Here is a 10,611-nt window from a genome sequence, read left to right as displayed (position 1 = left end):
TGAAACACAGGATGGAAAATCTTAAGAGAATGGAGTCTAATTTGATTAGCTAGTCATGTTTCTTCTCTCAATAAACTCTGGCCCAGTTAAGACCAACGGACTCCCAATTTCAGACAGAAACTCAGTCTCTCTCTTTTACTCTCTCTCATGCCATCTTGAGGCCTTCACTCCTCTTTTCTATGACTAGAATTACCCTGCCTCAGTCACTGCCATCTGTTTTTACTGCTTTCATTTCTACTACCACCACCCTAGGTCAGGCTCCCCCAGATCTTCCCTGGATGGCAGCTGCTGTCCCCTCACTGATTTTATTCTTTCCTCTATGCACCCTTGTAGACCATTTGCATGCAGCAGTCTGAATGAATGAGCTTTTAAAATCAAATTACTCCACACCAACTTAAGCACCCCAGCGGCTTCCTATCTCCCTTGGAAGAAAACCTAAGCATCTTGCCCTGGAATGCCTAATATGACCTCTTTCCCTGGGCTCTGTCCTACTGACCTCCTTTCTACTCCCCAAACTCACCAAGCTCATTCCCTCCTTTGGGACTTTCCTTCTGGCTACAAGGCAGTCCCTTTCCTTTCCTGTGATGGGTTCCTTCTGACTCTCAGATTTCACTTCCACGTCATCTCCTCAGAAAGACTGTCTTTGACCATCAGCCGCTTTCAATTCCATCACCCTGATAAATTGCTTCTTCGTGTTTATCTCCATCTGAATAGGAATGTTTATTAATTTGCTCACTTGATTTCTATCTCTGTCTTCAGAATATAAACTTCTTACGAGCAGGAACGTCGTCCATTTTGGTCACTGCTCTGTTCCCACTGCCTAAAATAGTACCAGGCTCATCAAAGGTGACCGTAAATATCTATCCAGTGTTCAGTGATTATTGACTTAGAGCAGTCGTTCTCATTGAGGAGTGACTTCGCCCCCTAAGGCATAGTTGTGTCAGGAGATGTCTTATTTTGTCATGCCTGAGGGGGTATTGGTGTCGTCTAGTGTGAGTAGAGACCAGGTTTGCTACTCAGCATCCTATAATACGCAGGACCATCAGGAATCACCTGGTCCAAGTGCCAAAAGTGTTAAGGTTGAGAAACCTTGACTTCTAGTCTACACGCTGCCTACGGATACCGTGCAAAGTGCCAAGGATCCCACAGAAGGACTACTCAGTGCTTGACACAAAAGCTTTTGTGAGGGAGAAGGATGATATAAACAGATAGCAACCATCATATATGATAATTGGCTTCTGAAGGGTAGGTCCACAATGTACAGAACGCTTAGAAGTGGCACATACTCTAACAAGGGCTTTAGGAAAGAGTTAACGGAGGGGACACCCAAGCTTTTCCTACCATACCAGTTTTTCCTAAACTTTCATTACCATATCCACATACCACCTGTTCTATGATGTATACAATATTTTTCCCCTCTAAATCTGTTGTAATTTAAATATATTTATTTTTAAAATTTGATCTCGCTAGTTTTAGGAGACTGTACGGTTTTCTATTAACTCACCTTTTAAAACAGCTTTATTGAAATGTAATTCATGTCCCATACAATTTGCCCTTGTAAGGTGTACAACTGAATTGTTTCTAACATATTCACAGATATGCACAACCATTACCACAGGTAAGTTGAGAACGTTTTAATCATTGCTGAGCATTTAAAATTGCTTATCTACAAGCCCCCTGTGGGCATCTTGCTGACCTTCAGTGATTGGAGGTACTTCCCTGGGGTGCCTGGGTGGCTCAGTTGGTTAAGCATCCGCCTTTGGCTCAGGTCATGATCTCGGGGTCCCGGGATTGAACCCCATGTTGGGCTCCCTGCTCAGTGGGGAGTCTGCTCCTCCCTCTCACTTTGCCCCTCCCTGATGCTCATGTACTTGCTCTCTCTCTCTGTCTCTCAAAAGAAATAAAATCTTTAAAAAAAAAAAAAAGGAAGAAGATACTTCCCTTTTGGAGACATTACTTGACCCCCAGGCTCTGAGATACAGAGCAAGACATGGGCAGTTAGGCTTCTCCTGATGTGCTTGGCCTGTGGTTTGGGCAGACGGGAAGGAGTTAGGAAGGGTTAAGTCCTAAGGAGCAACAGTCTAGGGCTTTGTGGTTTGTGGAGAAGCCTGGGGTCAGGAAAGGAGCCAAGAGCAGTCTTTGGTTTGAAGTCTCTGGTGCACAGATTATGGTGATAAAGTCTTGGGAAGCATCAGAGATTAGGAGCCGAGGGTAAGAGCAGAGCTTCTCCCAGGGGCTATCGATTGCAGGAAGATGCATACAGCAACAGGGAGCAGTTCTACTCTGCTTGGCCAGGCTTCTCCAGTCAGGGTCCATCCTGGTCCTCTGACTACACCCCCTCTCTCCCTTCATCCTGAAGCAAGGTGCTGGGCAGGTGGCAACACTACATTCCCTAGAAGACCAAGGTCCAGGCCCTAGCTGCCTCCTTCATCACCCCTGGGTCACCCCCTGAGGGTCCAGCAAGATCTGTTTACAAAGACCCTGACAGCTCCATTCAGTCTACTAAAAATTTTACAAGACAGAAATAGTACACTCAACCTTTAGATGTGGAAGTCTGATAGAAATGGCATGATTTCTACATTGGGATCGTTTGGACAGTAAAGGATGTCTGCTGAGAGATCAAGCCCCCTCTGCGTTGTAGGAGGCAGAGACATAAGCATCACATAAATACAGACTTGGCACGTGGAGCTTTCATGTCTGTTCTTCTGACACCAGACAGTCTGTTGCCATGGAAATTATTCCATCACTTCACAAATACAGCCTTCCTTCCAGAAGTGCAGAACAGCCAGGCACGTCTGCATTTGGGAATCAAACTTGAAGGGTTGTCATACTGCCCCATGGAGAGCATACCTCTTGCATCTCTGACTTTGTCTTCTGACCTCATGATGAAGGATTCAGTCACATTAAGGTGACTTTCTTAAAGAGTCGTTTCCCCTTTCCTGACAAAGCATCTCCAGCAGCCTTGCCTCCTCTCAGCTAGCTAGAGGATGCACGGTGCCTCGTTGGCCTTAAAGAACCCAGCCCAAGCTAAGGGTCTGTCCAGATTGCTTCTGCATCTGGACGAAGATGCTCTTGAGATGGCTCATGCGATTGGTTGCTAAGAAGACAGCTGTCTCCTAAAACTATTCCTCTGATAACACACTTAGTACGTCTGCTAGTTCTCAGGCAATGCTCAAGGTGTCAGAGAACACACAAAGATGGCTCAGGCCAGCATTCCTTTCGATGTGTTTACACACCAGAGATAGTAATAAACGCGGTAACCTGTGCTTCCAGTTAACAAAGTACTATCTGTGTGTTTTTTCACTAGGTCTCGCAAGTTCCCTCAGGAAGATAATACTGCGATTAGTAGCACTTACCCAGGGAGCCTGGGAAAAGTCAAACAGATGTCTTTTGACTCCAAATCCCTTGCTTGTAGCACACCCCACATCTTCAGAGAACCATGGTGCCTGTCAGAATAGGATCAGTGCCATTGAAAAGTACAGTTGGGTGGCTTTGAGATTTGAGATATAAATGAGGAGGAAAAATTCTCATGTTTCAGGAGAAATCAGAACGACTTCATGGAGGAGGCAGTATTTGATGAACTGAAGGTTTCAAAGTGGAAATCAGGAGTGAGACTCCTATTCAGACAGAACACTTACGGACTTCCCCAAAGCCGGCTTCTCTGATATCAAGCAAAGAAGAAGTTCGTTTTAAATGCTTTCTGCATTCTTTATATCCATGCTTTGCATTTCCATTGTGAGGGTTAAATGAGTTAATCCAATAAAGCACTAGTACTGTACCCAGTGTGAAATGTGTTCAACGTGTTACCTATTGGATGGATCTTTGATTCTGACTAATGAAGATATTGATGATCACTGAATTTTTTGCCATACTTGTCAATATTTATTTCTTAAGAGGAAATATTTATTTCTTAAGAGGAAAAAAATAAGAGGAAGGAACATGTGGCCTTCTGTTTTGACCTAGGTCTTAATAAATATTAGCGTAAGTGCCTATTGGTTGGAGAATGAACTTTATGCGGTCAAGACAGTGAGCTGGTTCCCATAAACTTGGGTAGGCAATGTAGATAACAGGCTTCTGCCACCCCCAACCACAAGTTCAGGTGCAAGGGCAAATGCTCGTTGGCTGTCACAGAGCTCATGTGTGTGTTATTCCCTTTAATTCACGCCAACAAACAATACCGAGTATTTCAGTGCCTGTATCATTGCTTCAGTACAGAACAACTCCCACGCAGGACATCCTTGGGACCTGACCTAGCTCCAAGATGAAAATCCTCTCCTAGTTCACCAAGGGCAAAGGGAGGGCTTTGTCCCACATAAATAAGATGCAACTGTCACATCGATTTGCTTTGAGCGATCACTTCCCTTTTGGAACACAATAAGAATAGAAAAACAATGATGGTTAAGACGCAAAGACACACACACACACACACAATGAATGTTAACCGAGTACGCACCGACACAATCACAGCTGCAGGATAAAGGGCTGTGAGCAGCGTAGACATCGGTGCTCGGTGGAGTTACTTGTCTCCCAATGCCAGGACACCTGTGTCCCCAAAGGCTGTGGAGAGGACATTCCGCAGAGAGGCTGCAATTCAGAAGTTGCTGGGTTTTCTACTTCTGGAATTCTCCAGAAGTTTGCTAGTAGGATTTCGTAGGTTAATCCCCTTGGGGCGTAAAACAAGACCCTCACCATCTGGTTTCCTCTAGGGTGTAGCAGAACAGAAGCACGATGACAGCAGGACTTCTCGGGAAAGTCACCTGACAACATCACCTAGTAACAGCTAACGACGAAGGAGAAGGAACATCAGAAAACTAGGTTTTATTCTGCGGTCTGTGTGGCAAGAAGGCACTACCATCTGGGGTCCCTTCAGAGAGCCACTGTGATAGGAGATTTGGCCTTCAGAGTGGAGACACTGACTCTGTGCAAACCACCTAACTCATGGCCAGGCTCCCAGACCATGACTGCCCGGTTCACGTGCTGGGTCTGTGATTTAATCACTGTGTGATTTTTGAGCGAATCACTTATCCTCTCTGTGCTTCATTTCCCTCATCTACAGAAAAAGCACATCACAAGGATTAAATGAGTCAATCAAATAAAGCACTTGTTACTAAGTGAAAGTACTAGAAACGTCTCCTATCATTATCTCAGCTCTGTTTAGGAAGTCAGGGGGATCGAGTAATATATTCTAAGGCATTTCCATCAGAAAAAAAAAAAGATGCATTTAAATATTTGTGTTTTGGTTTTGTGTTATGTAAAGGAATAAGCACTTCTTATGTAGGAAATTAGTTAACTAAATAAACAAATAATAATTAGTGCATGCCTAATATGTATCAGGCAGTGCTCTGAGCCTGGGCATACAGCTGGGGAAACAACAAAACTGAAAAACAAACAAACAAAAGGGTAAACATCTCTGCTGTCATGGAGCTTCCAGAGTCAGGGGGGAAACATGCAATAAGCAAGATAAATAAGCAACATGGGTGGCATGTTAGAGAGTATGAAGGACTACAGAGAAAAGAAGATGCAAGATATCTCCTGCATGTCCTCATCTAAGCTGTCAGCTCTACTGAATACCCATAGGGAGTCAGGCCTGGCCTGCAGCTCCTATTTGTAAAATGAGCCCAACATTGTTTGAATCACCTGAGGTTGTGCCCAGAAAGATGAAACTATGACCAGCTATCGTTGGTAGATATGGTTGCTACTTTTCGACCACTGTGCTGTTTGGGGCTCACCTCTTGTTTTTTTCCCTGAAGCTAGACCCAAAACCCCCTATTCCTGAAGCCAGCACAGGCATTTCATCTGCTCTGAATCAGGCTGCAGTGGCCCAATCTCCCTGTATTTGCCCCTTGAAATCCTTATCTTCCAGTCTGGACTGGCCCAATGTATGCTCTGAACTCCTGAGCTATCCATCAGCTCTACCCCAGAGTGGGGGATAGGGGCTGGGAATTGTGGGTGGTGGGGATGTGGGTGGAGTGGAGATGTCAGCAGCCATGAATGCTAATAAAAAATTTTTTTAAATAGTGATGAAAATAGATAGGAGACAATAGAGATTAACCTCTGAAGATCTGAGGTCAGTCATTTGTTCAGAAAACATTAACTGAGCACCTTGTGTGTGCCTGGCATTTTGCAAGGGCACTGGTTATGTGGCGTTGAAAGGATGGAGGGGCTTCCTCTCTTCCCAGAGCTTTCAACGGAGGCAAGATTACGCATACACACTGTCACCATATTCAACACCTGAATAGGTTTAATACTTCAGAAAGCCCTCCCTTGAGCCTCAAATGGCCCCACGGAAATAAATATTATCATCTCCATCTTATATGAAGAAACTGACATCCAAAGACTAAGGAAAATCAGAAGGGAAGGAGACCATCTGAGACAACATTATAATGGGAAATGGACAGCTCAAGTTATTTTTATAATCAAAGGATTGACCTCCCAGCTCCTCCAGAGCTGAGGAATACGGTACTTGAACAGAAACAGGCAAAAGAAGCAATTGAACCCATACATAACTTAGCATGGAAACAGTAAGCTCCCCAGGCAGGTAGATGTAGGCATGGGGGGTGTGAAAAGCAGAGCAGCCACACCGCCTCCCCAAGGCAAACCTTCCCGGTGCATCCCCGGCTAGGGGGTGGGAGCAGTGAAGGACCCCAGTTCCCAGTCACAGGCTTTGGTATGACTCCTCAAGGAACAGGACCCAGTAGGGGTCTGAGTTTCATTCCCTGCTGATAAGAAAGAAAGGAGGGAAGGATGAAGTGAAGGGGAAAGCATCAAGTTTTCCATCCTGTACCATGCCCTAGGAGAGCATTCTCACCTCCCTTCTCATAGCGTCTGTGGGTAACACCATCCGCAGGACAGGTATTCACGTACACCGAGATGAGAACGTGGAGGCTCAGAGAGATGCCATGATTTTCTTGTTTACTGGGCTGGAGAGATGGCAATGGCAGAGTACATGGATTCATTGAGTTTCTCTTACTTACCAGCACAGGGCTTTGCAGGGAGGTATGCTACCGCTACCCTTGAGGATGTTTCCAGCTGTCTCTTGCAGGAGAGGTAGACCTTGACTCAGGGAGCCCTTGAAGCCTCACCACAGATGGAGTTCAGAGGAAGGGGAAGCCGTCTGGATCACCTGCCAGGTGCCAAGGGGTTTCTCTAAGGGGCCTCACCATGGCAGAAACCCAGGACGCACCCAAGCAGAGGAGCAGACAAGTTATTAATGCAGCCGAATGCCATCAAAGGACCAAGCTGCCCCGCCCAGTTACGGCCATCAGTGGTTTCTGTGTAAGGACAGCAGAGAGCGCCAATCTCCAGTAGCGAGCACGTGTCGGAAGCGGGAGGTGGAATCGGGGGAGTGGCCTTTGGATTTGTCCATAGCCCAATTTCCTCTCATGAATATTTCATTTAAATCCTGTATTAATCATTAAGTGGTAATGACTGTCTCTGTCTCCCCTGCACTCACTCTGTCTCTGTCGCTCAAGCATCCTTTTCTGTCCCCCTTCCTCCCCCTCTCTCTCTTCTGTCTTTCCTGTCTGTTCTTCATCACACCTTTGATTTTCTGTTTCTCTCGCTCCCTCTTCCTTTCTTTATCCTTCATGCTTCTCTGCTCAGTTGCCTTCTCTCTCTCTCTCCCTCCCTCTCTCTCTCTCTCTCTCTCTCTCTCACACACACACACACACACACACCATCTTTCTCTCTTGCTCCATTACCTCTTCTCACCTTTGGAATCCGGAAAGTATTTAAATCCACTGACCTCTCAGCCATATGCCAGATACGACAGAGCTCATTATAAAAGAGACAGGGGAGGTGGAGAATGCCTGGGCCAGGAAGCCAAAAGCTGGAAAATGCGCTCTAGAAGTTGTTTATATGTACAGCATTGTTGAGGGCCTAAAGGTTCCGCCATGTTCCAATCATTAATAACCCAATGGGCAGCCCACACGGGAACCCAGCGTAGGCCCACAATTCATGTTACATGGGATGACTACTCACTCTGGTACAGCCACTCTGCTAGGGACCGAAGGGCCCTCCTGCCCTCTGTTCTCTTGGGTAGGCAAGAGTACACATATCCCATGGCAAATCATGCCAATGCATTTAAAGGAATTGATGAAAATCAGAAGGTGTGGGAGCAGGAAGAGGAGGCAGAGAAAGTTAAGGTCTTATGGGGCATCTGTGTGGCTCAGTCTGTTAAGCATCTGACTCGTGATTTCTGCTCAGTTCATGATCTCAGAGCCATGGGATCCAGCTGCTCAGGTCATGATCTCAGAGCCATGGGCTCTGTGCTCTATGGGGAGTCTGCTTGAAGATTCTCTCCCTCTGCCCCTCCCCCCACTTGCATACGCTCTCTCTCTCAATAAATAAATAAATCTTAAAAAAAAAAGAAACCTAAGGTTTTATGACTTTCCTCCAAAAAAGAAAGTAGAAAGGGAAGCTCACTAGTGTCTTTGCCTACAAGATCCATCTGATTTGTCTCCAGCCTTACCTTCTGCTACATTTCCCCACTCCTGATCCAGATGTCCTCCTTGCTCAAGCCATGCCTCTGTGTTCAAATAATGTTAAATGACTGGAATTTTCTTCCTCTTTTATTTCAACAAATTAAGTTTTATGTGATGAAGATTTCCCAAAATTATTAACAGGCATTTATTCATTCTGTGTGGTAAGATCACAAATTATTTTAATTTTTTATGCTTCCCTCCCCCATATTTTTTGCAAGATTGTGCATTATTGTGATAAGATAAAAATTTAAAAATAATCAAAAATGCAATAAATCCATTGTGTCTCACAGCTCCTGTGCCAGAATCTCTAGTGACTCCCCATCACATTACTGCAGCACCCTTTTGTCTTTGCAGCACTCATTTTAGTCTTTTTACTGGATACTTTTATGCCCATCCTCTCATCTAAACTTTTTTTTTTTTAAGATTTTATTTGTTCATTTGACAGAGAGAGAGAGACAGCCAGCGAGAGAGGGAACACAAGCAGGGGGAGTGGGAGAGGAAGAAGCAGGCTCCTAGCGGAGGAGCCTGATGTGGGGCTAGATCCTGGAACGCCGGGATCACGCCCTGAGCCAAAGGCAGACGCTTAAGGACTACGCTACCCAGGCGCCCCTTTCATCTAACCTTTTTAACAACCCTACAAATTGAGGTGATTACTCCTATTTTACAGATAAGGAAAAGGAGGCTGAGAGAGGTATGTGGTTTTCCTATGTCCACATATTTAGTGCAAGACTCAAGTCTCAAATATGTCTCTTTTGGATTCTTCTGGCTGTTGCCCAGTTGATGGGGGGGGGCCGCAAGACTTTTCTCAGTGGTTCCACTGATCCTCAAAGGTGGATTACTTATTTTCAGGTGCCAGGCACTAGCTAGCTCTGAATATGCCAAAAACATTCACAATACAGAATGTGCTCTCTTCTAGTGAAATCACCCCAAGAGAATTCTCTCCAAACTCATTCCCCGGGTATGTGGCTGTCTATCCCCTTCATCCCAGGATGAGTCCCAGACCAGAACTTCTGAAGATTCTGATGAAATAATAACTCATTTTCATTCCTACTGCACCCCCCAAAAATGTTTGCAATGCTTTGATCTTCTAAAGGAACTGGGATATTCACAGGACAGGGCTGTGTCAAGACTTCCGTTAGCAAAGCATTCAGTGCAGGATCTTAAAGGGACAGGACTATCTCTACTTTGAGCCCAACAGCCTGAAGATGGAAGAAATGCCCCCAGAGGTCGGACAAAGATTTATCTAGTCAGCCCTGCACTTAGTCCTCATCCAGACATCCCCACCACCAAAGATAAACCCCTAAGTCTGAATGAAACTTATTCAGAAAGAAATCTGCCTGAATATTTTAGCCTGGCTTCCACTGGTAAGCTCCCCAGCTCAAAGTGTTATTTGAAGCTGGTAAAGAAACTGGGAGGAGGGAACAGGGAGGGTGGGGCACTGACTCATCTTATTTTCATCCAACTTCTCTTTTCCTTGTAAGTTAACAAAAAGGCATTCAGAAGGGGAAAGGGCGACATTTTTTTTAAAGATTTATTTATTTATTTTAGGAAGAGAGAGAGTACAAGCAGGGGGAGGGGAAGAGGGAGAGGGAGAGAAGGAAAATCCTAAGCAGACTCCCTACTGAGCATGGAGTCTGACATAGGGCTCCATCTCAACCCTGAGATCGTGATCTGAGCCAACATCAAGAGTTGGACGCCTAACCAACTGAGCCACCCAGGCGCCCTAGAAGGGGCTACATTTTTTGTTATGACAATGGGTCATAGTATGAGATTAAATTGATGCTTGCAGACAGCAATTCTGTAAGTGACTAAGACAAGGCTTCGGTTCAGTGGCAGGTGGTCACAGAATGAAGTGTGAGAACCAAATTTCAACAGAAAAGACCCAGAGAGGGGAGATTAATAATAATAGCTAACAGTATCTCGATGAAAACTTAAATATCCCCATTCTTCTCATTTCATAGATGGAGAAATAGAGGCACAGAGAGTTGACTTACCTGAGGTCATCCAACAAATAATCATTGAAGCTGAGATTAGAACCCAGGCAGTGTGACTTGAGGGCAAAGTTTCTTTCTACTTCGGCCCAAGATATGATCAGGGGCCACTCCATTTATACCACTTTGTGTCCTTG

At 45.2% G+C, this 10,611-nt stretch overlaps 2 long non-coding RNA genes across 2 annotated transcripts; both read right to left on the bottom strand.

Annotated features, from left to right (window-relative positions):
- Positions 1-1,667: 1,667 nt before the first annotated feature.
- LOC117803821 lies at positions 1,668-5,118 on the bottom strand. Its single transcript, XR_004627928.1, has 3 exons — positions 4,690-5,118; positions 4,454-4,584; positions 1,668-4,361 (listed from the first exon to the last, which is right to left on the bottom strand). It is a non-coding gene; the product is annotated as an uncharacterized LOC117803821 (long non-coding RNA).
- A 326-nt stretch (positions 5,119-5,444) lies between these two features.
- LOC117803858 lies at positions 5,445-10,611 on the bottom strand. Its single transcript, XR_004627986.1, has 3 exons — positions 10,478-10,611; positions 6,809-6,920; positions 5,445-6,719 (listed from the first exon to the last, which is right to left on the bottom strand). It is a non-coding gene; the product is annotated as an uncharacterized LOC117803858 (long non-coding RNA).

The sequence above is a fragment of the Ailuropoda melanoleuca genome, chromosome 9 (assembly GCF_002007445.2).
Source record: "Ailuropoda melanoleuca isolate Jingjing chromosome 9, ASM200744v2, whole genome shotgun sequence".
Classification (NCBI taxonomy): domain Eukaryota; kingdom Metazoa; phylum Chordata; class Mammalia; order Carnivora; family Ursidae; genus Ailuropoda; species Ailuropoda melanoleuca.
Note: the sequence above shows the minus strand (reverse complement) of the source record. Positions and strands in the feature narration are given on the sequence as shown.